Raw genomic sequence first — 26105 nt, forward strand, 5'->3', positions numbered from 1 at the left:
CTATTCTCTGTGTTAAGCTGCTGCCTATACTGTCGCAATGGACGCAATAGGCGTCCTTTGCGTCCATAGCGGCAGTTTGAGCAGTGACTTAGCACAGAGAGGAGCTCTGCTCGTGAGCTCCTCTCTTTTCCCTCGGGCTGGAGCGGGTAAGGTGGTCTTCAACAGCTGGGAGGGCGATAGGCGGGGGCGGCGACCTTCTCATGGGCCATTTTGGCCCTTAATCTTTTTTGGGGGGGAGCGGGGAAGGTGATTTTGGGCAGCTGGGAGGGCGGGTGAGCAGGCGGCGGCGGCTGTGAGTGGGCGGGGGCCTCGTTGGCGGCTTCGCCGCCACCTCGCCCAGCTTCATTTTGGGCAGCTGGGAGGGCGGGTGAGCAGGCGGCGGCGACGGCTGTGAGCGGGCGGGGGCCTCGTTGGCGGCTTCACCGCCACCTTGCCCAGCTTCCCTGTCCCCCGTCTCGGTCTTCCCCCGCCGCCATTGCCCTCGCCTTTTTCAGGGCGGCCGCTTCTGGTTGCCTCGGCCTCCTCTCGCTGTGCCGCAGCTCATGGCTGAGGCGGCGGCTCCGCCGCCGCCTCGGCCACTTTCCCCCGCCGCCACACACCGGCTAATGGCCGCCCGTGGCTGTGGGACACTGGTTTCTGAGGTCCTGTGTCCCTTGGGCTCTTCTGGGCCTGCGCTTCGCGCAGGCCCAGAACAGCCCAGGGAGGCAGGGACGCAGATCCCCAACGTTCCAAAGCCACGGCCACTCACTTAGCCTTTTATTATATAGGATAACAGTATAGCTAGATATCATTAAGAGCTTTGTTAATGTGTCTTAAGGGTTTTCATACAAATGTTGTCAGTTGTTTCCTAGGATAATTCCCAGACAAAGCCATATCACAGAAGTTATGTTGAACACTTTTGCACCAGGTGCTATGAAAGGGTCTTTCTTTCATAATATTCCAGAGTTAGTGCTGATGGTAGGAAGATTCACAATGCACTGTCCTGACAAGCTGTTTCAAGTGAATGCTGCCCAGAAAAAAGAAGAGGCAAATTGTTTGTTTGAACTGTTGGTTGAAGACTTTTGTTTGAAACTCATACATCTGTGAACGGCAAAAGAAAAAGAAGAATCTTATGACACTGCCTTAAGTGAGGCCACTGAATGGTTGTAATCGAAGAGCAGATGACAGCCCACCTACTGTCATCTGCTGGTCTTGTGGTAGCAAGCATGGCTTTGTCCCCTTAGCTAAGCAGTGTTCACCCTGGTTGCATTTGCATGGGAGACTACATGTGAGCACTGTAAGATGCTTAGGGGATGGACCCACTCTGGGAAGAGCATCTAGGTTCCAATTTCCCTCTCTGGCATCTCCAAGATAGGGCTGAGAGAGATCCCTGCCTGCAAACTTGGAGAAGTCACTGCCAGTCTGTGTAGACAACACTGAGCCAGATGATCTTACTCGGTATATGGTAGCTTCCTATGTTCCTACTGTCAACTAATCTCTTATGGTTCATTTGTCTGGAAAGCACAGCTATTGGCACAACCTTTCCTGAGGCAGCCTCATCTAGTTTTCTGTGTGCCTGGACACAGAAGATAAGTAATTAAAGAATAACTGGTAAATTTAACAAGTGTCTTTAAAAGTATATGACAATCAGGTTATTCTACTAACTATGACTGATGTTACATTTTTGAAAACCCCAAATTCTACAGTTGCTTTTGGAGTCTGTTTAAAAAATACCCACCATAAGATCTGGGGGACCCACCAAATTCCATGCCAGGTGCTGCCTGGATACCTTTCCCCCTGGCATGCACTAATGATGTAATTGGCATGCTCTAACACCAAGAAGTTTCCATACCTCCTTTGACCTGCACAACATGAATGACCTTCCTTGCCTTCCTCATGAAGTTATTAAATAGTTAATTGATAGATTGATTAAGTGCAGTCAAGTCAGTGTTGACTCTTAGTGACCACATAGATAGATTCTCTCCAGGATGATCTGTCTTCAACTAGGGCTTTTAGGTCTTTCAGTGATGCTTTCGTTGCTGTCATAATTGAGCCCATCCACCTTGCTGCTCGTTGTCCTCTTCTTTTTCCTTCAACTTTTCCCAGCATTATGGACTTCTCAAGGGAGCTGGGTCTTCACATAATGTGTCCAAAGTATGGTAGTTTGAGCCTGGTCATTTGTGCCTTGAGTGAAAATTCTGGATTGATTTGTTCTATGATCCACTTGTTTGTTTTTCTTGCTGTCCATGGTATCCTCAAAAGTCTTCTCCAGCACCAAAGTTCAAAAGTGTCAATACTTTTTTTCTATCCTGCTTCTTCAGAGTCCAGCTTTCCCATCCAGAGAGTGTCACAAGAAAAGCCATGTCTGAACAATTCTAATCTTCGTAGGTATAGATGCATCACGGCATCTAAATATCCTTTCCAAGGCCTTCATTTCAACCCTACCAAGTGCTAGTCTATGTCGTATTTCTTGACTGCTGGATCCTTTATTGTTGATGGTCAATCCTAAAAGGCAGAAGCTATCCACCACTTCAATAACTTCATTATCAGTTCTGAGGCTGGTTGCTGTAACCGTTGTCATTAGTTTAGTCTTCCTTACATTTAGTTGTCCCATTTTTCACTGTGCTCCTTGACTTTCATTACTAGAGCTTGCAATTCATCCACATTCTCAGCTATCAGAGTGGTGTCATCAGTGTAGTGCAGGTTATTGATGTTTCTTCCTCCAACGTTAAAACCACCTCATCTTCTTCCAATTCAGCTTCTCTCAGTATATTTTCAGCACATAAGTTGAATAAATAAGGAGAGAGTATACAGCCATGTCTTACTCCTTTGCCAATCTGGAGCCAGTCTGTTTCACCATGTTCTGTCTGTACTGGGGCTTCCTGCTCCTGTGTATAGGTTTCTCATGAGAACAATGAAAAGTTCTGGGATGCCCATTTTCCTAAGGATATCCCACAACTTGACATGGTTGATGCAATCAAAGAGTCAAATTCATAGCAATGCACTTGTTATTAGGGATGTGCAAAGTGGCTCGATTTGAACCACAGCTCGAATCGAACCAGCCCAGTTTGGGCGGTCAGAGTTTCAGTTCTAAGAACCAGTTTGTGGGCCAGTTTGTGGGTATACTCTGAAAGAGGAGGAGAGTTGTCACAGACATCAGAGGTGGCAGGCAGCAACGGCTCTTCCAAGCCTACTGCCGGCCTCCTGAATGACAGCCTGGGTGTCTGCGCTACCATTTCGGAGGCTGGCAGGGGGCTTGGAGAAGCCACCACCACCTCTGATATCTCCAGATAATCTCTGCTGCCTGAGAAAAAAGGGTACTAAGGACCCTTTCGCTTACCACCCTGCCTTATGATAGGGAATCCCCTATTCTCGCCAGATTCCCCTTTACAACTATACCAAACTGGCTTGCAAACCACTTTTGCCTGTTTTGATGGTCAAACCAGACTGGAACAGTTTTGTTTGGACCCAAAACTGGACTGGGCCGGGTCAGTTTGAATCCGGTCCGGATTCAAATCGAACCAGATGAACCAGTTCTATGCACACCCCTACTGGTTATGTCCTCATTGAAGATCAGGGCTATGATGTTGTAAACTGCCCTGAGCCATTTTGGAAGGGCAGTATATAAATAAAATAAATAAATATATATGAAGGCTGCTGGTCAGTCCTGGTATAGCCTAGCAGCTGGTGAATTTTGGAGCTAATGGGGGTGCATGTGCACTATGAAGATATGCCCTTTATTTTTGCACATGTAGTACTTGTCCCTTCAGCACACCTGTAGATTTTTCTTGTGCCTCTGCATGCTTCTGGACACATCCATCTGTGAAGTTAATCACAGCCATCCGTACCTCATTTTGGGGATCACATCTACGAACTGCCTTGGCATTATATTGGATTTTTATGGCAGGAAAGTACTCTTGAACATATGTAGAGTACATTTCCTTCACTACTGAATAATCAAACTAGGTGCCCTACACCTTATATCATCTTCCATATCACTAGTTCAAGCCATCATCTACTTGTAAAGAAATACTGCTACTCTGAATGTGAAGAATAATTCACTTTTATAAACCATTATTTAACTATCTCATCCATATATTGAAAGGCTAAATGGATCATGTAAGATTACCTGTTTTAAGAACAGTAGCAAAAACTTTTAGGGTAATAAAACCAGGATAAAAGTTCATATGTGGTATATAAGCATTCGAGCTTCACAGAACTCTTCCCTTGAGCTGGATGCAATCGAAAAGCAGGAAAACATTTATTTCTATGTGAGGGCATATAATGAAGCACAGCCCACAATCCGTTTCTCATAAGATAACAGTATACTTTTTTTTTTTTTTTTGCAGACTGGTTAAGAGTTGTGCCTTCTTCTTCTTCTGATGATGATGATGACATTTCTATTCAGAGTTTTTCTGCCCTTAGCTCTCTAAAGCAGGCCCGTAACAATGATAGGGCAAGGGGAGACAGTTGTCTGGGGGCCCCACTGCCTGGAGGGGCACCCCAGAGGCACCTCATGTGACTCCCCATTGCCGCCTGCCCAGCCCCATAGCCTCTCAGCCACTTGCCCTCTTCGCCATCTCTCCTGCTTGTTCTGCTGGCCCTCAATCGAAGCAGCAGGCAAGCTGCAAAGAGCTCCTTTTCTCCCGCCTCTCAGCTGATCGGCGGGGCTTCCACGGAGGCCTCCGTGTAGGCCGCAGTGAAGCCTGAACTCGAGTAGGGCCCAAGCAAGCCAGGAAGGAGGAGGCAGCCAGAGTGTTCTCTGCAGCAGAAGACCCCTTGCTGCCCTGCTTAACCCAGACCAGCATTTGCCAGGTAGAGTGTGAACTCCTTTTTGTGGTTACCTTCCCCCCCCCCCCATATATAGGGATCTGCTTGCCATAGGGCTTGGATATGCGGGTGGGGGGGGAGGGACCGAGAAGTCTCTGAATATTTATTTTGAAACAGCTTGGAAAATTTGCTGACTTAAAAAAACTATCTAAAAAGTCCTATAAGTGGCTTGTTTCATGGCAGAAAATTGCAAAAACTTCTGGAACAGTATTTTATTAATTTTATTCATTCATTCATTCATTTATAAATGCACTTATGTTCAAGTTGTTTTGCAACCCAGAAGGTCTGAGTGAGAACTGTGAAGCATGTGTGGTGCTTTTATTTTATTTTTCTTGTGTGTGAACTGCTCCCCAATAACTTGCAGGGACTTCAGGGTAAATCTGGCCAACATGTGAATGCAGCACCTCCATTCCAGAGGAGATGTGTCTTAAAGGGCTTTAAAAGCCTCGTGTGAAAAACCTCCTGCAATCAAACTTGACTGAATTTGTTCAGAATTCTGAGAAAACAAACATAGGTTCACCCTGCATGGTTGAAAGTCTCCTTTGCTAATCTGCAGCGAGGGGCCTATTTTAATAATTCATCTTTCTAGTGTGTTCTAGGCATTAAAAGTAATACAAATGTATAGTACTCAATGTATATCACTATATATTGTGACGTGTGTGTGTGTGTATTCAGTGAAATGTATTTGCAGGCAGCATACTTATTTTGGAATATCAGACTTAAATCCTTGGGGGCCTGGGGTGTGCGGAGGCCCTGGACTTGGGGGGGGGCATTTTAAAATCTTGTCTCTGGGCCCACTCCAACCTTGCTATGCCCCTGCTCTAAAGCAATATTGTCCCCACATTGTTGAAGACACAAGGCAGGAGGTTTGGAAGAAAAAGGCCATAGCTTTGTTATGCCAAACAACCATAGGAGTAAGAAGCAAGTGGACTGGACTTTCCACCCCTTGTCAGTGCAGGAACTAGAAACTCAGATCAAACAAGCAGCATCCTTCAGATTTTCAGGCAATTACATCCATTCCCAGCTCAAAGTGGAATCAGAGCCCTAAGGCTGATCTCTGCTCCCCCAAGCTAGCCCCAAAGGGCCAATGTGTCTATAAGATGCATTGCCTCCCCTAAACTGTTCAGCCTTTAAAGTTGGGGATGCCCCCATGTTAGAAAAGTTCCAGTTGACATTCCCCAAGCCATGAAGGCTCTAAGGACTGACTACAACCTTTCTACCCACCAAACACATGACTTGGGGTAGGCTCACTGTTAAACTCCCTATGCTATTTAACACTGCACCTTGGGGCTGCTGTGGACTTCCAGGGCAGCTCTGACACTGTTCAGAAGCAGCCATTGCAGATGCAGCATTTCCACAGGGTCCCCCATTGTTGTGAAGGGCAGTGTTACTGAGTGGTAATGCTGCACAGCATGTTAGTCATTATTAATGGCTGACATTCAATACAGACAAATACAGGCAGTTCTGAACCACCAACACTACTGCAGGCATCTAAAGCAATGTTTGCAGTGTTGCACAAGAGTGCTCTTGTACTAATACTTCAAATTAAGTAATCACAGTTGTGGAATGCTACATCCATTGGAAATAATGCATGCAGTGTTGCGCAACTGTGATTGTGCAGTGCTAAGTATTAGCACAAGAGCACTCTTGCTCAATACCATGGGCATTGCTTTAGATACCTGCAGCAGTGCAGGGGGTTCAGAACCGCCAGAGTAAGTCTGCTGGATATATCCATCATGATCATCACCATCATCATTATCATCATCATGCAAAGAGAAATTCTCAATGTGGTGTATGTAGAGATAATAATAAGTAGAAGAAAACCATTTCCTCCCCCCAAAGGAGCTTACAATCTAAAAAGAAACACAAGGGAGACACCAGCAACATCCACTGACGGGACATTGTGCTGGGATTGCTTAGAGACCATTGATCTCCTCCTGCTAAATATGTGAGTGCCACCACTTTAAAAGTTGCCTCAGTTGCCCAGTTAGCAGGGACAGGTACCAGAAAGAACGACTGTCCATGGCAACAGGAACAGCTGATGATGGGTCATCTTTCTCCACATCTTCAATCACTCCTTGATGATGGCCACATGAACCCAAATCTCATACCACTCAGTTGGCAAGTCTTATGATGGGATAAGCTTGGTCCCACACATTCATATGCTTACTTCAAGTAATAATAACAAATACATTCACTAACTGATAAAAGACTATAATATTTCAGATTAAGGGTCTATCAAATTAATGGATTTGAAATATCAAACTAAAAACAATCAAAGCAACCATTCACCTGCAAATCTGCAATGTTTCCACCATCCAATCGTGACCTTGCTTTCAGAATTCACACATTATGGAATTAGTCTTATGAAGCTGGACTAATATATGTGATGGAAGTTACACCACAAATTCAACATCCCTTAACATTTTGGCTGCTGTTTAATTTCTTGAGTTGTCTCTAGATGGCAGTATAGCAGTAAATAATACTGATAGGCTTTTCACACACAGTGTCATTGTTGGCAGATGTTAACATGGATTTTGTTAATAGTGCTAAAAATTAGTTATCTGGGTTCAGCTGAATAGTTAATTTATATTTCACAGGTTAAGTAAGTGTTCAGTTTCCTATTTTATTCATGTGGCCTATTCTATGCTTTGTTATTTGTGCTTTTAAGGATTATTTATGGATTATTTTGTTTTGCATGGACATCTATAGGTGATAGCCATTGACAATCGGTCCTGGCCAAACCCTGCTGAAACAAATGGGAATTGTATTGCCCTCCTTCTGCATGGGGCTTGACATATGAGAAGCTTATAGTTCACTATGCCTCCTAGTAACTCTAACCAGGGATTTCCCTGTGATTATTGTATAGAAAGCAGCAGTTTGTAACAACCATCCAAAGATCCTGGTATGCATACCAATTGAGCTGAAGTCACTTCTGCTGTGATTTCGTTGGAGGCCCGAAATGATCAAAGAGATAACAGTCATATTTCTAGTAACCCCTCAAATTTGGGGATGATTAAAAGACAGTGCCTGATATCCCTACTAACATGCACTGGCAGTGAAGAATAAACCATATGTACACTACTTGTGGCCCTGCTTCTAAAACTCAGATGCTTGTGTGGGTGGAGTAAATGTTGCTGCAGCAACACCCTCCCCTGGAAGCGTTCTGTACACCTTTATGTACATAGGAACATATGAAGCTGCTTGATACCAAGTCAGACCTCTGGTCCATCTAGCTCAGTATTGTCTACACAGACTGGTAGCAGCTTCTCCAAGGTTGCAGGCAGGAGTCTCTTTCAAGCCTATCTGAGGGGACTTACTTCAGGTCACCTGGAGTGCTTCTGGTGGGGAGGTGGATAAGCAAAAATCACATCCCCCTCCCTCAGCACATGAAACTCAGAAACAGGGATGCTAGTTGTGCATGTGTGTGTCTTTGTTTTGCTGCATGTGCTCAGTGAGGATGTCTGTTAGTGAGGATGTCATATCTGGCCATCGCTTATTGCCTGCAGCAACAATTAATATTCCCTCCAAATGGAAACCACTGGACTTTTAATCTATAATGGACTCATACAATCGTATATGGACAGTAGCTTTCCTAACTATGTCAACATACTGCAGAAGGTTAAAGAACTCCAACGTGATACATTTATTAGAAAGTGGGCTTCAGTCATTTCTCATTGGAATAATAATTTTCAGGATGGAATAGTATCCTATTTGCCACCCCCACCCCCGCACTTCTGCTAGTTAACACAATAAGGCTGTTCTCACAAGAGGCCTAACTCAAGATAGGGCAGCCCAGCCTGGGTTAGGCTGCTTGTGTGGAGTGCTGCGATTACTCCTGGTCCCAGTGCTCCCACCCGGCCTAACCCAACTTTGTAGCCCTGACTTTAGCCCAGGTTAAGGGCGTGAGCGCACCTTTAACTGGCTGCTGGGATCATGTGAATGCTCAGGCTTTAAGTAGCTGGAGCACACACAGAGAGGCCTAGAGTGCCTGTCTCCTGGGATTCCATCAATGCACCACGCTCATCCTGCAGGGCATTGTGGGATATCTGGAATCTAGGACGCATCATCCCTGCAACCGGATATCAGCACTGCTTGGTGCAGCACAGATCATCTAGGAGTGCACCTGGTGCATTTTGTGAATACCCTTAATATGTGTTATAAGCCTTATTCTAATAAGGTAATTTTTATACTTTTTAGCAATTATTTTTTAAAGTCCTGAGTTGAAATTATTGTAGGATAAGTGTTGGGTTGGCGGAAAGAGTTTCAGTTAAAGATCTACCCACGTGAAAAGAAGCATACAGTTCTGTGCTTTTATATTGGTGGTATGAGTTCCAGCGGTGGAGGTACACACAGTGGGAGGTGCTACTTGCCCCATTGCCCTGGGGACAGCATGGCATTACTCTACCTCTTTTGACCCTGCTAGAAGTGAAGACTGCTGAAGCAATGGCACACTGGTGGCAAGATGTAGTTATGTAGCCACCGTCTTTCATTAGTGGCAGGGCCAGGCAAGAGGGTAGAGAATGGAGGAGAGATCTGGAAGCAGAGAAGAGAAGCCTCTCTGTCTCTGCATTGACAGCTGTGCTGCCTGTTCCTGTACATAGCAGTCAGCTCAGGTGACAGTGGCACTTGTGAATGGGGTTCCTGCAAAGGTGGCACCTGCCCCCACCAAAAGTTGAAAAAGTATACATTGTACAGTCTTGGAGATTGTCAAGAATGGATTATTAAAGAAGGAATGCATATTTCCCTCTTGCTCCATTTCTAAGCTTCCTAGGAGGATCTGGAATTCAGAAAATTCCAGGTTTTAGCAGGGAGAGAACAACTGGTCCTATTCAACCCCAGCACAGCATACCTTTAAGAGACTGTTGCTGGTGTTTACTTAGTGTTTCTTCTTAGACTGTGAGCCTTTGAGGACAGGTAACTACCTTCTTCTTCTTTCTCCATGTAAACCACTTTGAGAACATTTTCATCAAAAAGCAGTATATGAGGAGAAGAAGAAGCTGTGCTGAAGGAAAGATGGATCCATTGATGACAGTGGCTAAAATGGCTGAATGTGGCAAGGCTGAACTGTATCCAATTCCAAACATCTGAAAGTGAATGGAAGCTCACAGAAAGGGACTTTCTCACCCCCTATTTCCAACTACAGCCCCTTGTGCCCCCAAACCCATTCCTCAAAATTGGGGGATTGTTGGGACAGGATAACTTGTGGTATAAATCTGCCAATATTGGATAGTGCTTTACATAATTAGAATACTATCTTTTAAGCCAAAGAATTTCCATGGAGGCATTAGAGGGAGAAATTACATGCTAGATAAACCACCTCATTACAGTTGATGTGCTTGTCTTCTTTGTACTTAATTTTGCCACCAATGGGAGCTCTTCTTCTGGGGCAAATGATCATCATTCACTTTTGCAAATGGTGTGGCCAATGCTTAAATCCTCTCTTCCTTCACAGTGGTGCCAATCTGAATCCCTTCCTCAGCAGTTCCTGTAGTACACAAAAATTAAAACATGTCAGCTTTAATGATGGTCATAACGTAACATGTATTTTGGCCCTAAGTAGAGTTTGGGGTTGCACACCTCCTTAAAGAGCAAGTTCAAAGTGTGGGGGAAAGGTGCTGTTAAATCTCTTACTTAATTACTAAAGATGTTTTAACACTTGTGAGATATATTCTGAATCAATAATCTGGCTGCCATATTCTGAACCATCTGCAGTTTCTGAATGGAACTGGAATTTATGTACTCCCAAAGCATTTTATATTTAGATCATTTGGGGGGAGGTTCCATCTTTCTCTCCGAGATGGACATTAGCATCACTAACAGTTTGATCTGCTGCACACTTACTTCAACCCTTGTTGCGACCCACTGCGATCTATATTTGGGTTTAGCTGATTGCAGCTATGTTCACTTCAGATTAGTTCAAACACATGTACACTGTCTTTAAAACAGGATTGTGGAACGTGCTATTTTATCATGGCAGTGTTCATTCTTTCAAGATCTAGTGCAGAAATTGCATTCTTGGTTCACATATTGCTTGATTTAACTATCAAAATATTATTGAAACTGAACAAAAGAGGGGAAATCGCAAATGTTTTATATTGTGCTGTAGAACACCAAGTGAAAACTGTTCTGTATACTGTAAATAGGCAACATACTATTTATTTATTTCTCCAATATATATCCTGGCATAGTGCTCCAGTGCCTCAGGGCAGCTCTGTTTTGCTTTGTCTGCTTGCAAATTAGATCTGATTTTAAGTTAGGTATGGTTTTAGGTTAAACAGGATAGCTATGTCTTTGTTTCAGATAATATCTGGCTTTTATTTTGGTTTGAGTGTCAATGAAGACATGATCCAGCAATCAGGGGCGTATCTAGGGGTAGGGCAGGCAGGGCACATGCCCCGGGCGCCACTTGAAAGGGGGGCACAATTTCTTAAAATTAAAAATTAAAATAAAAAATGGCCACCAAAAACAAAATGGCCACGTGCATGCTCAAATGGCCTCTGTGAGGCCCTAGGCCATTTCAGGCCTTGCAGAGGCCATTTGAGCATGTGCAGTGGCCATTTTGTTTTCAGTGGCCATTTTAAAAAAAACACAATTATTTTTAAAAATGGCCACTGCACATGCTCAAATGGTCCCTGTGAGGTCCTAGAGGCCTGCGGAGGAAGGGGTAACGTTTGCAGACTCCCCCCCCACCCACAGCCTATAGGAGTGCCCCAATGGGGCTACAGGTAAAAAATATTTTTAAAATTTAATATAAGTAACTGTACACATATTCAGTTTGGCACTATGTACAGAGAATCAGGGCTTGTGAATACTGAGCTGAAGCTTATGATCTAGGATTGTATTCATTTGTTCTTACTTTGCTTCTTGTGATAAGTGTGTATGTATGTATTGGTTTATTTTGGCCCAAGGCAAGCATAAATGCAGGAAAAAGAAGGGAAACAACAACAACAACTTGTGATAAGTGAGTTAAATGTGATGTCTTAATAATATGGCTATTAATGGTGAATTTGTCTTTGAATCAGTGTGAAATCCTTAGTATTAAGGCCCACTGGGAGTTTCTTGCTCTCTTGCTCTCATTTTTACTGTCTTTCTGAAATACTAGAATATATTCCAAGCAGTGACACAGTTTACTCTGCATATCCTTTAATTATTTTCAGAGTATCTGGGAAAACTCAAATGCTCCATTTATTTTTTAAAACTTATGTAATAGTGATGCTACAATGCATAGTAGAGAATTAGACAGGCACTTCTGTTTAATTTTCCAAGTACACCTCCACATAGTATTTGGGTATTTCATGAGCCCCAGCATACTGAAATTTGTAGTTTTCTAGCATTTTGGGGTCTGGCTACATCCCCTGCTAAATAGTTTTTGAAATTTTAAAAGATTAATGAGCTTGACTTGTATTTTTGAGCTGATATTATGGTAACGTTATCTGAAAGATGGGTGTCAGATATTTGGACAGGGGGCACAATTTCAGTGCTTGCCCTAGGCTCTATTTTCCCTAGATACGCCTCTGCCAGCAATGCGTAGGAGTGATTATCATGTGATTGCCATCCTACTAGTCACAAGTGTCATTTTATCAGATGTCTTTGGAGCATCCAGGTTGGGCTGTCTTAATTTTTTTACAAACATTCTGCTTCAAATCAAATGGAACAATTTGGTAGTCCAGTTCTATAAATTGGCTTTAACTACTATGTCACAAACATTAAGAATGTAGACTGGTGCACACTGATTTGAGAGTAAACACCACTGCTTAATGGTGATTTACTGAAATCACTACTGAGATTTCAGAGTAAACATGCATATGGCTCAGATCTTATGCTGATGTTGCAGCTATTAAATGTAGCTATTTGGGGCATGCTCAGACTATGGAATTCCGTTCTGTTACTGAGACAAGATATTTGTTAACAGCGAACACCAGTGAGTTCCACCTTAATTTCTTCAATGAAGAAACACAACAATAAGAACAAGTTAAATAGCAGGCCTGGGCTTTGCGAATGTGTCATTTCACCATGACTAGCTGGTTGTTATATACCTTGGTTTGAACAGAATGATTGATAGTGAAATGCTAGGCATGCTTACTCAGAACTAAGCTCAACTAAATTCAATGGGAAATATTCCCTTAGGACTGTAACCTTAGGCTATTTTGAAATGGACGGAGGACCAGCATCCTCTTGAGCTTTTTATTCTTGGTACTATTTTCCAGGGAATTTCAACAAGGATGTACTGGGTTCAGAGAGTACTAGCAAAGATCTACCAGTCTATGCAGTGAAAGTCACTGATGAAATGTAGGAAGTATTTTTATTACTGAATGATAATCTCTTGTGGTTCAGGATTGTTTAACACATTTTATGTGCATGGCTAGTGATGATGAGCTTTTCTCCTAAATTTTCTATCACGGAACCACATCTGTTTTGAGCTCTTAAATTGTAATGATTTTATTATTCCTTTTGGGAGTCTTCCCAAAAGGAATAATAAGCTAATAAAAAGCTAATTGTTGTGTGGAATAACAGAAGTGTACATCAGAGAAATCTCTAGCAAGATAGCTTCAAAACTCTTTGTGCAATTCACTTCTATAGAAAAGCAATCCCTGTTTAAGTGATAGTGCAACTGCAAGGACATAACAGACAGCAGAACCTATCCTAGTTGGTCAAATTAAACCAAAAGAGGTTTAATTTGACCGACTAGGATAGGTTCTGCTGTCTGTTATCTCCTTGCAGTTGCACTATCACTTAAACAGGGATTGCTTTTCTATAGAAGTGAATTGCACAAAGAGTTTTGAAGCGATCTTGCTAGAGATTTCTCTGATGTACACTTCTGTTGTTCCACACAACAATTAGCTTTTTAAAAGGGGCCTGACTTTGGTTAGAAAGGAAACCTAAAGTTACTTTTAAATCACACTGGCCAACATGACCAGCAGTCCTCCACTATAGCTAGGGAACTGCTAGGACAATTTTGAAGAACACAAGAACAGGCTTTCTGGATCAGGCCTAAAGCCTATCTAGGCCAGCACACAGTGGCCCACCAGAAGCCAGACAACCAGGAAATGAAGGCATGTTCTCTCTTCTGCCGCCGCTGCTCTGCAACTGGTATTTGGAGGCATCCTAACAATCAGGATTAGTGGTCAATGATAGACTTGTCCCCTGTCCCAATGGTGAATATATGAATATGATGAATATCTATATACCACTTTTCAACAAAAGTTGCCAAAGTGGTTCACATAGATATAAATAAATGAATGAACAAAATGGCTCCCTGTCCCCAAAGGGCTCATACTAGGAAGAGGAAGAGTGATGGGGCTGCTGTGGAATGACATAAAACTGCTTTCAGTGAGTGGCATAGTGTTTCTTCCACTGGAAATGTTGGAAGGCTGCCTGTCATGTAAAACCACTGATTTCAGTGGGAGAATATGAAGCATGTGCTCAATTAAAGCTAGACCATGTTCAATATTTTTTCACCAGCTATATGCTTCTTTTGGGATAGGTTAGGGCTGCCTCCTTAAGCAGGAGGGAACTGGTAGCCCTACTCAAGCGCAATGCAGATGCTAAATTTCCCTTCCAGTATAGCCACAAGGCTAGTTACACAGTTTTCAGCTCTTTCTACAACTATGGCATTTGGCAAATTAAATAAATAAATAAATAAATGATGGATTCTCAAAGTGTTGGTGCTGCCACTAGCTTTCTGTTGCAAAACTAGAGTATGCTCTATCTGCATCAGTCATGGTGATGCAGATTTCAGAACCTCTAAATTCCATTTAAGAGCCCCTGGTGGCGCAGTGGTAAAACTGCCGCCCTGTAACCAGAAGGTTACAAGTTTGATCCTGACCAGGGGCTCAAGGTTGACTCAGCCTTCCATCCTTCCGAGGTCGGTAAAATGAGTACCCAGAATGTTGGGGGCAATATGCTAAAATCATTGTAAACTGCTTAGAGAGCTCCGGCTATAAAGCGGTATATAAATGTAAGTGCTATTGCTATGTCATCAGGCCAATAATGATTTTCCACAAATTAGTGGAACCTTTTGAATAAGCATGCATAGGAGCAGGTTGCATGGCTAATTAATGGTTCTTAGTCATGACTAACTTTTGCTGAATTGTACCCATAATTAGGATTTGGTTGCAGATGTTGGCTTCTTCTACATAAAGACTAAATCTTTATGTAGTCTTATGTGCATTTGTCCTTTAACCCCATGCTCTTGTGCACACACACACACACACACACACACACACACACACACACACACTTTTCCTAGGAAAACCTTTTAGTTTGTTATGTTTGTATTCCAGATGCCTCAGTTTGGCCCCAGTCTTTGTACCAGCTTTTACTGAGGAACAATAAATAGCTTTTCTAAAGGCTTTTATGTCAGAACAACTCAAAGGCACAGTTTAAGAATGCCACAATGAAAATGGCAATAGACGATGAGCTCTAATGTGGGTGATGGGGTTGCAGAGGGCAAAAGAAAGCTGTATCATTTCATCAAAATGCATTATGTACATGAACACAGTCTTGCACCAGGCCCTTTTGAAGTTAATAACAAGCTGTGTGAACTGAATGATGCCAAGTATCAGGCTATCAAAGAAATGCTTTTTATATTATTATTGGATAACTGTAGCTTTATAAGACAATTTGCTCTTCACCTCCATTGAGAAAAGCTGCAATTTAAAGCAAAGAAGAATACTATGGAGATCAAGAAATTAGGAAGTGTTTCCATTAAGTGATGACTGAAAGGAAAGGAGAAAATTACACTTTGTACTAAAAATCCATTTAGCTATTATCTATCCTGTTAAAATTTCTTCAGCGCTGCTCCCATCACATATTGGCAAGCAATCCAGGGGCTGAATCTTACTACAACTCCACCAAGATATTGCCAGCATTCCACTTTTCAAAATCTGAAGCTTGAATTTTGATGTAAAAAACTAAAATTTCTGAACAAACTGGAAGAAAATGTCCATTAAAATGTTGGTGCCAACCATTTCAGGTTATGTTTCTTGGGAGGACTGGATGTGGTCAAAGCACACACACATATTTTGAATGAATGAATGAGCGAATAACTTTTACTGATGACATCCATCCTAGACTAGCACTGTGCACATAGAGCAGTGCAAGTTCCAGATCCCAGTGCTGCCACTTGAGCAAGGCAAGGGACAATTTAGCCAATTTCCCTTCCCTCTAAAGCCCACTGTAGACACACAGGGTCATCTTTTAGTGACACACAGTGGGTTTTGGAGGGAAGGAGAGTTAGGTGAAAACCGTCCCTTCTCCTGCTTAAGCAAGAGAGTAACAATTGTCTAGAACATGCATGGCTGCCCATGCAAAGTGCTAGTCCAGAGTAGCAGTGTGCACGGAACCAGCGTCTGCTGGTTTGAAGGTGGGGGCATCTCTTTAAGGACACGTTGTGCATGTGCATGCACAGCGACAACTTCCAGTCACTTCTGGATCAAGAAGGCACCAGGGCAGCAAGAAGGTATGCTGCCACTCCGCCGGACCATTTAAAAAGGCAGCAGTAGCGGGAGAAATGCAGTGGGAGGGGTAAGAGCACTCTCCCCATCTTTAAAGAGACCCCCCCACCTTTGAATCAGCCAAACTGCTGGTCTTTCAAACTGGTTTGGAGGCCCATAAAGGTCCTCCAAACCGGTTCTGTGCACATCCCTAGTCCTGACTACTGCTGTACTCTTCTTTGAGTGGGGGGAAGGGACAACTTTCGTAAAGAACATCTCTCATTTAAATAATCATTATAGCACCAAAATTGAAATGCCAATTTTTAGTCTCATCTATGCAATAGGGAAACCAAAGAAAGGAAAGTTAAGCTGCGAGTAATGGGAAGTGATGCATTGCAAGAGGAATTCTCTACAGGATTGATACAAGTCAAAGTAGAAACAAAATATATTTGGATAGTGGAGCTAATTTACATTTCTTCAATAATTTACAAGATTTTTCTGAAATAAGCATCCTCTATAATAAGATGGTAAGTGTGTGTCCGTGCCTTAGAACGCTGGGGTCTGCGTCCGTGTCTCACTGGGCTGTTCTGGGCATGCGCGAAGCACATGCCCAGAACAGACCAAGGGAGACACGACCGCTGACACCAGGCGGCCATGCTGGCCGGTTCTATTGCTGCCGCCTCTGTCCGCCCGGAGGAAGAAAGGACACCGGGAAGGGAAAGACAGTGGGGGCGGGCAGCACTCTGGCCGGCGGGGACGGCACTCTGGGAGGCGGGAGGGAAGAGGACACCAGGGCCGGGAAAGTCGGACGCCGGGGCCAAGGGGAAGACGGCAGGTGCGGGCGGCACTGATGGCGGCGGGGCCGGCACTCACCACCCAACCGGGAGCCCAGAGGCAGCGATGGCGCACCCGGACCAGCCGCAGGGAGGCATTGGCGACGGCGGCGGGGCCGGCCTGACCGCCAGGAGAGGAGCAATGGCGGCACCGGGTCCAGCCCGGCCATGGAGAGCCCAGAGGCAGCAATGGCGGGTCCAGCCCGGCGCCCAAGCACACCACTCAAAGTCGCACACAAGCACCCCCCCCAAACCAAACAAAGCTACAAGCATACATGTGAAAAACACACAGTGCCACAAACAAGAGCAGCAGCCATGTCCAATGTCCCCTGCCCAAGAGCCAAATGAGTAAAAAACAACAATGCCCACAGCCGCCATTCCATCCCCCTCTCCCCGGCCGACCAATAGCAAAGTTGAAAAATGCCCCCCCCCCAGCAGCCAAGGGTGAGATAAAAGAAAAGAAATAAAGAAGGAAAAAGAGAGAAGAGAGAAAGGGGAAAGAAAAGAACAAAATAAACAAAGAGGGAGGAAGAGAAAATAATAGAGATAAAAGTAAAGAACAAAGGGAGAGAGAGAAAAGAGAAAGAGAAAGAAAAAAAATTAGGAAAAAGCCACCAGCCCCAAAGAGTGCACCCATTATAGAAAGAAAAGAGGAAAAGAGAAAGAAAAGAATAAAAAAAAGAGAGAGAGAGAAAGAGGGAAAAGGAGAACGAGAAAAGGAAGGAAAGGAAAGAAAGGAAGAGAGACAGAAAGAAAAAAGAAACAAAAAAACAAGGACAAGAGAAAGGAAGAAGGAATAAGGGGGGGGGGGAATCTAGCGCCCGTTATTATAACGGGCTTAAAAATACTAGTGGAACATAAAATACCAATATACCTTGCCAATGGGGAATATATTTTTGCAGAAGGAAAAGGCAAGTTTACCTGAAGTGTATTCTTGGAGCAAATAAAATAAATGACGTATATACTCCAGAGACTTACTATGTGCCAAATTTGCAAAACAGTCTGATGAGTGTAAAGACATCCATAAGGCATAGATGTGGAGTTCTTTTCAGAAGGGACTATTGCTTTGCTTTAAAAGAAGGAAAGCTTCTAATGAAAGGCATGCTGAGGGATGACGAATTGTATGAAATAGATCACAAAAGGGAGCAAGTTAATGTTGCAAATGAGTGTGTACACAAAGATTGCATGAGTTTATGGCACCACAGATTTGGACATCAAAGCAATGAATGCTATTCAAAATTAGTAAAAGAGCAATTGGCAACAAACCTAAAGGTCAAACCATGCAAATCTGAAGTCAAATGCATTGATTGTATTAAAGCAACTGCAACAAGGAGCACATATGCATCAACCGCAGAAAGGCAATCTAATGTGGTATTGGATTTAATTCACAGTGAGGTTTGTTGGTCCTTCCCAATAAAAACATCAGGAAATAATCTTTGTTTTCTGACTTTCATAGAGGATTTTTCTCTTTATGTTTGTATTCAAGGAGAAAATTGAGGTATTGCTAAAACTTAAAGAATATGTGACTAGAATAAGCAGTGTTTGGGGGAAAACCATGACATTGTGCACCAACCATGATGGGGAATATACTGCAAAAGATACTGAGCAATACCTAAAGGAACAAGGAATTAAACATGAGAAAACAATACCTTATACGTTAGAGAAAAACAGGTTGCAGAGAGAAAGAACAGAACCTTAACTGAAATGTCCAGAAGTATGCTCCTTGATTCAGGTCTGGAAAATAAATACTGGGGATATGTTATAATGACTGCAACTTATTTGCAGAATAGACTGTCCACTAAAACGAAAGAAGAAACACCTTTTGAACTGTGGAATGGGATAACACCTAACTTAAAATGTATTGGGGTAGTGGAGGGAGGCTGGCAGCAGCCTGTGTTCAGCCACAGCTGTGGCCCCCTGGCCCCACCCCCACATTTGATGTCAGACCCAGAGGCTGGCTAGCCACACCCTCATGTCTGATGTAAGGCATGGGGGCGTGGTCTCCCTCCCAAATGGGGCCGCACGGCCTCATTTGGAAGGGAGATCAGCCCACGCTGTATTGGGCAGCATGGGCTGGAATGACTCTCCCTGCCTTTAAAGGCAGGGAGAGCCATTCCAGCCACGTTGCCAATGCAGCTCTGGCCAATCTCCCTCCCAAACAGGGCCGCACCCCATTTGGGAGTGAAATAACACCACCTGTGTCTGATGACAGACGCGGGGGGCATGTCTGGTGGTGGCGGCCCAGTTTTCTTGAACCTGTGTGCCCAATGGTGACTCTGCCCCTGAGAGTATTTGAATGTAAGGCGTATGCATATATTCCTAAAGAACAAAGAGGAAAATTAGAGTGCAGAAGGAATATTCATATGTATGAACTGGGTAGCAAAACTACAGAATACTTTATCTTTTCTCAGAAACTGCTAAACTGTGTAGTGTTGCATATTTTGATGAGAGACCAAGGCGAAATGCCAATGCAATATCTAACTGTGATTCAGCCTTTCCAATAAATGAGGAGGGTAACCAGCAAACACAACAACAAAATGAGGAAGTAATAAAAAGCTACAAGAAAGTAGAGAGATCTAATTGAGAAAGGGGGACAGAGAATGAACCAGAAGTGAGATGCTCAAGTAGACATAATAAAAGAAGTACCACCTAAAATATTATCTTTGGCAGCCAGAGAAGAAAAAAATATTGGAACCTACAAATGGGCATAAAATTGAAGGAATGCCTGATTCAGAAACACGTAAATGGCTCCAAGCAGCAAAAGAGGAGATTGGATTACTCCATAAGAAGAAAACATGGACTCTTGTAGAGTTACCTGAAGGTAGGAAAGCAATAGGATGCAACTATGGACTTGGACTTGCAAGAGAAAAATTTGATCCATATAAAATACTGTGCATCAGAGGAGATGGCAGCAGACATACTCAAAAAACCTTTAACTATAGATCAATTTATTTTTATTTATTTATTTATTTATTTATTTATTTATTTATTTATTTATTTATTTATTTATTTATATACCACTTGACTCCAAAGGCTCTAGGCGGTTTGCACAAATAAATACAATAAAAACAGAGCAAAACAACAATTTAAAACATTCAAAAATTACTAAAAGTCAGGCTAAAAAAATTTTGTCTAAAGGGCTCTTCTAAAGAGATTAGCAGATACCCCTGCTAACTGGGCAAAGAGGCACCTTTTACCGTGGTGATATCTCTTTATTTAGCAGGGGTAGAGTAACTGGCTCTATTCACCCCCAACACAGTAGCTCCAGTGGCTGTTGCTGGTGTGTATCTTACGTTTCTTTTTAGAATGTGAGCCCTTTGGGGACAGGAAGCCATCTTATTTGTTTGTTATTTCTCTTTGTAAACCGCCCTGAGCCATTTTTGGAAGGGCGGTATAGAAATCGAATTATTATTATTTATTATTAAAGGCTGGAAAAAATGTCAAAGCACAAATGTCTATAGGGAGCACATTCCGCAGCCCAAGAGCGACTACAGAGAAGGGCCACTCCTGAGTCACCACCAGACAAGCTGGTGGCATCCAGAGACGGATCTCTCTTGATGACCTTAATGAGCAGTGGGGATCATGAAGAAAAAGAAACGTATTTCAGTATTTGTGGGACGCAATGGGACTTGTGAACTGAAGAACAAGACAATGAGAAGGGGAATGATGGAATTTTCCTGTGTAACTAAGAATTGTCTCTCTTCTTGCCTAAGGCATGCTTACCTCTGTATGTAAGTCTCTATGTTGGGTCCTAGGGTTGGAGTCAGTCTTCAGTTCTGTTGACTGGATGTCTTATCAGTTCAGTTGGTTTCTCTCTCTCCCTCTTACAGAAGCATCTGTTACTTTGTTAGCAAGTGTTAAGAAATAATAAATAATGAAGATGTTTCTGCAACTAAAGTTAAGCTTCTTCTTTAATTCTTTCTAAATCAAGGAATCACTGTGCAACATGAACAACTTGCTACTAGGCCAACAGCATGCTTGCTACTAGGCCAACAGTAGGACAGGGAATTTTTTCTAGCTTGGGTGCATGGAAGCCTGCTGTATTCTCTGAAGCAGGCATGGAAGTCATTTGTGTGGTCAGCAACATCATGCTGACCATGCAAATGGCTTTCATGCATGCACTGTGCTTCCGCCATGCGTGGGCTGCTAGGTAGAGCACTGCCACAGCAGGAAGCTGCATGGAGCGGCAGTCATGCATGAAAGAACCTTTTAAAGGTGCCACTCGTGCCACCCCCACCCCGCCTAGCACCACCCTCAAATCATGGTTGGGTTGAACCAGAATGAACTGGTTCACAGAACCACAAACCGGTGAACCGCTACATGGACCATGGTTCATGCACACTCCAATTCTTTGTCCTGGACACAGAACCTTCAGGTACAGTCTTATGAATTCCAGCAGAGAACACCAGAATTTAGAATTACCCTTCTAGGGTTATGGTGTAAATTTGCAGTCATACAATTACGGTACTTCAAGGGCATTGCTTTTCTCAGGGTACTGAAGCAGAGCTCAGTGGAATGCCTTTGGAGGAAGTACATATTGTTTAAAGCTCACCACAGTTCCTCTAATTACAAATAATATCTCCAAGATCATAATGGACCTCAACTAAATTCAATTGGAGAATGAAGCATACACTTAGATAATAATACTTCGCAATTCAGTAGCATTTTAGAGAGTTCAAAAATTTTCACTTACATTATTTCAGTAGTCCTCCCAATAATCTAAGAAGGTAGGTCTACATTACTATCTCCATATCGTAGATATGTCTACAAGAACAGTGCCTTGTGCATTTTTGTGTCATGTGTAGTTGGGCCTTGTATTATCTCTGTAAACTCATGCTAAAGTAGAATCATGTGAACTGGAGAGCTAGGCATATATAGAAGATTAACAAGTATCCCTTTAGTGTCAACAGCTTTCAGAAATTTCATGATCATTCAGTGGTGCTGTAAGCTTTAGCTCCTTAATGTGTTCTCTGTGATATGCCCAGATGGATCATTTCTTTGTTTTATACAAAACTAGGGGCTTTAGCTTTGAATCCTCGGCTTCTTTTCACTAACAAGACAAAAGCCTTTACAAAAGCAGTGCAGACTTTTTCCATAGCATAATGCTACCTCTTAGAATTAAGGATAATACTGACAAAGGGCCTAATCCAATGTCAGCAGAAATTAATAGAAAAACATGAAATGGGTTTTGAATTAGATTTCCCAGTGCAGTTTCTTTTTGCATTGCATGTGGCATTTTATAAATCATACTCAAATCTATAAAGCTTAGGTTGAAGAGGGGGAAAAATTATCTCATTTAGTATTTAGTTATTTGATGCAAATAACTGCTAATGTTACGCATGTAGTTTCAGTTAAGACCCAGATCAGCCAACTGAAGTTTTGAACTTGGGTCTCTAACTGTGAGGAAGGAAGGAAGGAAGGAAGTCTCATAGAAACGATTCCCTGCTTTCCAACTCTAGCCTAAGCCGTATGAGTTGCTACATCCTGCCAGTTCCCCACAAGGTCTTAACCCTCATCCTTTCATTGTAAAATCCAAGGGAGAGAGTACTGGGGTGGAATCAGGAATATTAATAGTTTAATGGAATAGATATTATGACAGAGAGGCAAGTGCAGGCTGACTTCAGTGCTCTTGCTACTGGCTGTTTGTTAACCCCGCCTCCAGGGGCAGAGCCACCATTGAATGAATGGGTTTGAAGAACCCGGGCCACCGCCAATCAGGGGCCATGCCTGGTGTCCCAGCCCTGCCCCCTGTGTAGGGGGCGTAGCTTTGCTTGCAAAAGGGGCCATGCTGTGAACGTGGCGCTGCCCGGGGATTGTGCTTGCAAACAGGGTCGCACAACTCCATTTGTAAGCTAAACCAGCACCATGTTCACAGTGCAGCCAGGAGCAACTCTCCCTGCCTGACATCAGATGCAGGATGAGTGGCTTATCAACATCTGCCATTAGACACAGGGGGCCAGGGCGGTGGGCTGGACCCGGGTTGCCGCTGGCCTCGCTCTGCCCCTGCTCGCCTCTACTCCAGGACTAGAATACAAGTAACTAAAGCCCCATTCAAAAGCTGACCTGGATCAAGGAATGGATTAACCAAGAACACCACAGGCACCACTACCCTCTTTCCAGGTACACATATCTTTAAAATGGCAGTGTGACAAAGATGGCAGCAGTGACACTACATAGTACTCAAGTGCCAGGGAGGAAGCAGAAGTTACGATAGGGACCAGGACTGGTGGGGGGGTGGAGGCAGTGGGAAGCAATTTCACAACTACCACCTGAACACATGATAACAAATCCCTGCATATCTTCCTTCCCTTACTTTGCGATGGGTTGCTATGGGTAGCCCAGTTGCTCCCAGCATTGTTAACTTACATATGGCCCATTTGGAGACCAACATCATTTTAAATGAAGGCACCAATCCTTACAAGAATGATTTTCTATATTATGGCAGATTTATAGATGATATGTTCATTATTGTCCAATCTGATTGTCTTATACCTTCCTTTTTGGATTGGATTCATTTGATTGATCCACATATAAGATTCACTGGACATGTCAATGATAATTCTATTTCATTTTTAGACATTACTGTGTGCAAAGAGGCCTATAACATTTTGGTGAGAAGATACTGTAAACCTATGGATAGACTTTCCATCGTACACTATAAAAGTTTCCATCCTAGACATATCAAAGATAAGATTCCTTTTGGATAGTTTTTAAGATCAAAAAGAAACTGTACAAGTGCTAATATATTTAAAAAACAAAGGGAGACATATTCCCAGGGGTTAAAAAACAGGGGTTTTCCCCAACATACTACAGACTTGGCTGTGAGACAGACAGAAGGGATAGTCAGACACATATTGTCTGAAAACAAACCTTCTGTTGTCCAGTCCAAATTGTTTGTTCCATGGAGTGTAGCCCCCTAGCTAATTTAATTAAACAGATCATTAAGCCCCTGCTAACTTGGCAAAGAGGCACCTTTTAATGTGGTGATTCTCTTTATTTAGCAGGGGGAGAGTAACTGGCCCTATCCAACTGGCACAGGACCTCCAGTGACTGTTGCCGGTGTCTGTCTTATGTTTCTTTTAGATTGTGAGCCCTTTGGGGACAGAGATCCATCTTATTTATTTATTATTTCTCTGTGCAAGCTGCCCTAAGCCATTTTTGGAAGGGTGGTATAGAAATCGAATAAATAATAATAATTAAGAGACATTGGCATATAGTCCAAGATCTTCCAGATTGTGATATACTATCAGGAAAGGGCTTTCATAGAACATCAAATTTGAAGGACCATGTAGTTCGTTCTGACATCAATCACTTTACAATGCAGTATTCTAGTACCAGATTTATAGGACACTATAGATGTGGCCATTGTTCTTGTTCATTCTGTGCAAATTAAGCAATTTGTTAATCCTAACAATGGCAATTTGATCAGATAACGAATTGCCTTACATCACAAGTGGTCTACATTATTATTTACCCTTGTTCACTCATTTATGTGGGCCAAACCAGTAGACCATTAAAAACCCATATAATTGAACATAAAAGCAAAATCATAACAGGCAGTCTTGAGGCCCCATTAACTGCACATTTTTGGAGTTCAATCACCGAGTGGATGAGCTAAAGTTCTTTTCCAATGTTTTTTTTTTTCATCAAGTAAGAAAGGCAAAGATCCATCTATTAAATTACTTCAATGTGAAGCCTTTTGGATTTTTAATTTAAACTAGCTTAACCTGCGCAGAGTATCTGCACGCTAGTACTTGATGGCTCCCCTCACCCCCTGCCACAGCCTCACTCACCTCAGAGATCTCTCCACCCTCACTTGAGCTGCACTCCTCCTCCTCCTCCATCTGGTTGCTTCTATTCACCTCACCCCTCTTGGTTTCGACTGCAGCGTAGCTGGTGCCTCTTGGCCAAGCTGAAGCCTCCTATCTCCAGAGACCTCCCCACCCTCACCCGAGCACTGATCCTGCTCCTCCCCACAGGAGCAGCAGCAGCAGCTGACTGGGCTCTTCCTCTCTACTGCCACTGCCATGGCCGCTTGTTCCCCTCAGGCTGCTGACAGGCCCGGGCCCATCCCTTGCCTGCCTGCCTCCCTACACCAATGACCCAAACAGCAGCAGTGGTTGACTGGGCCCTTCTTTTCTCCTGCCGCCATGACCACTCGTTCCCCTTAGGCCACTAACAGGCTCGGCCCATCCCTCACCCTTCCTTCTTTTTCTCTTCCCCTCCCTTTCTCTCTCTTTCTCTCTCCTCCACTTGCTTTCCCCCTCTATCGTTCGTTCGTTCGTTCGTTCGTTTGTTCCTTCCTTCTCTCTCTGTCCCTCCCGGAGTTAACATATCTTGTCCATCTTGTTTCCTCATCTAATTCACATAATGGCAGCCTCCTTCTCCTGAAGGGGCTCTTTCTTCCCTCACGACCCCTCTTTTTGCAGACCCCTGCCCACTATCCTTTTATAGATAGATAGATAGATAGATAGATAGATAGATAGATAGATAGATAGATAGATTCCTCTCCTCTGCAATCGAGAACATCTTCCGACCAGTAACAGTTGCATTCCAACTGACCTTAACCATCACAGGCTCCTCTTCCCTATATGCATATGGAATCCCCGCTGCCCAATCACCATGGTGCTTCTGCTCTCACAGGCTCCTCCTCCCTATCTGCATATGGAATCCCCACTGCCCAATCAGGTGCTTTTGGTCATGAACTCTCGCAAGAGCTGCCATACACAGGATTAGCCATGGGTATGCCTTAGAGAATTAAAGATAGATAGATAGATAGATAGATAGATAGATAGATAGATAGATAGATAGATAGAAGTCCCACATGGACTTAATGAGAGATTGGCATTTTCATCATTTTTGTAACAACATATTGTTACATATACACAACTGTAGATGTCTTTTATATAACATTTAATATTGGGTAACATTTTTCAAGTGTGTCTCCCACAGCCATGTTAGTGCGTTCTAGCTCTCTATTGATAACATAAGCATCATATTCTATATCTTTTAAATTTATACATTT

The 26105-nt window shown here is 43.1% G+C and overlaps 1 long non-coding RNA gene across 4 annotated transcripts; it reads right to left on the reverse strand.

Annotated features, from left to right (window-relative positions):
- Positions 1-221: 221 nt before the first annotated feature.
- Positions 222-25667, reverse strand: LOC128323850 (uncharacterized). Of its 4 annotated transcripts, none has more exons than XR_008306490.1 (4): positions 25643-25667; positions 20804-20922; positions 10130-10297; positions 222-1080 (listed from the first exon to the last, which is right to left on the reverse strand). It is a non-coding gene; the product is annotated as an uncharacterized LOC128323850 (long non-coding RNA). The 4 variants fall into 4 exon arrangements; XR_008306489.1 differs by lacking the exon at positions 25643-25667 and adding an exon at positions 24874-25623 and having other exon boundaries at positions 20804-20916; XR_008306488.1 differs by lacking the exon at positions 25643-25667 and adding an exon at positions 24874-25623.
- Positions 25668-26105: the final 438 nt, after the last annotated feature.

The sequence above is a fragment of the Hemicordylus capensis genome, chromosome 4 (genome assembly GCF_027244095.1).
Source record: "Hemicordylus capensis ecotype Gifberg chromosome 4, rHemCap1.1.pri, whole genome shotgun sequence".
Classification (NCBI taxonomy): Eukaryota; Metazoa; Chordata; class Lepidosauria; order Squamata; family Cordylidae; genus Hemicordylus; species Hemicordylus capensis.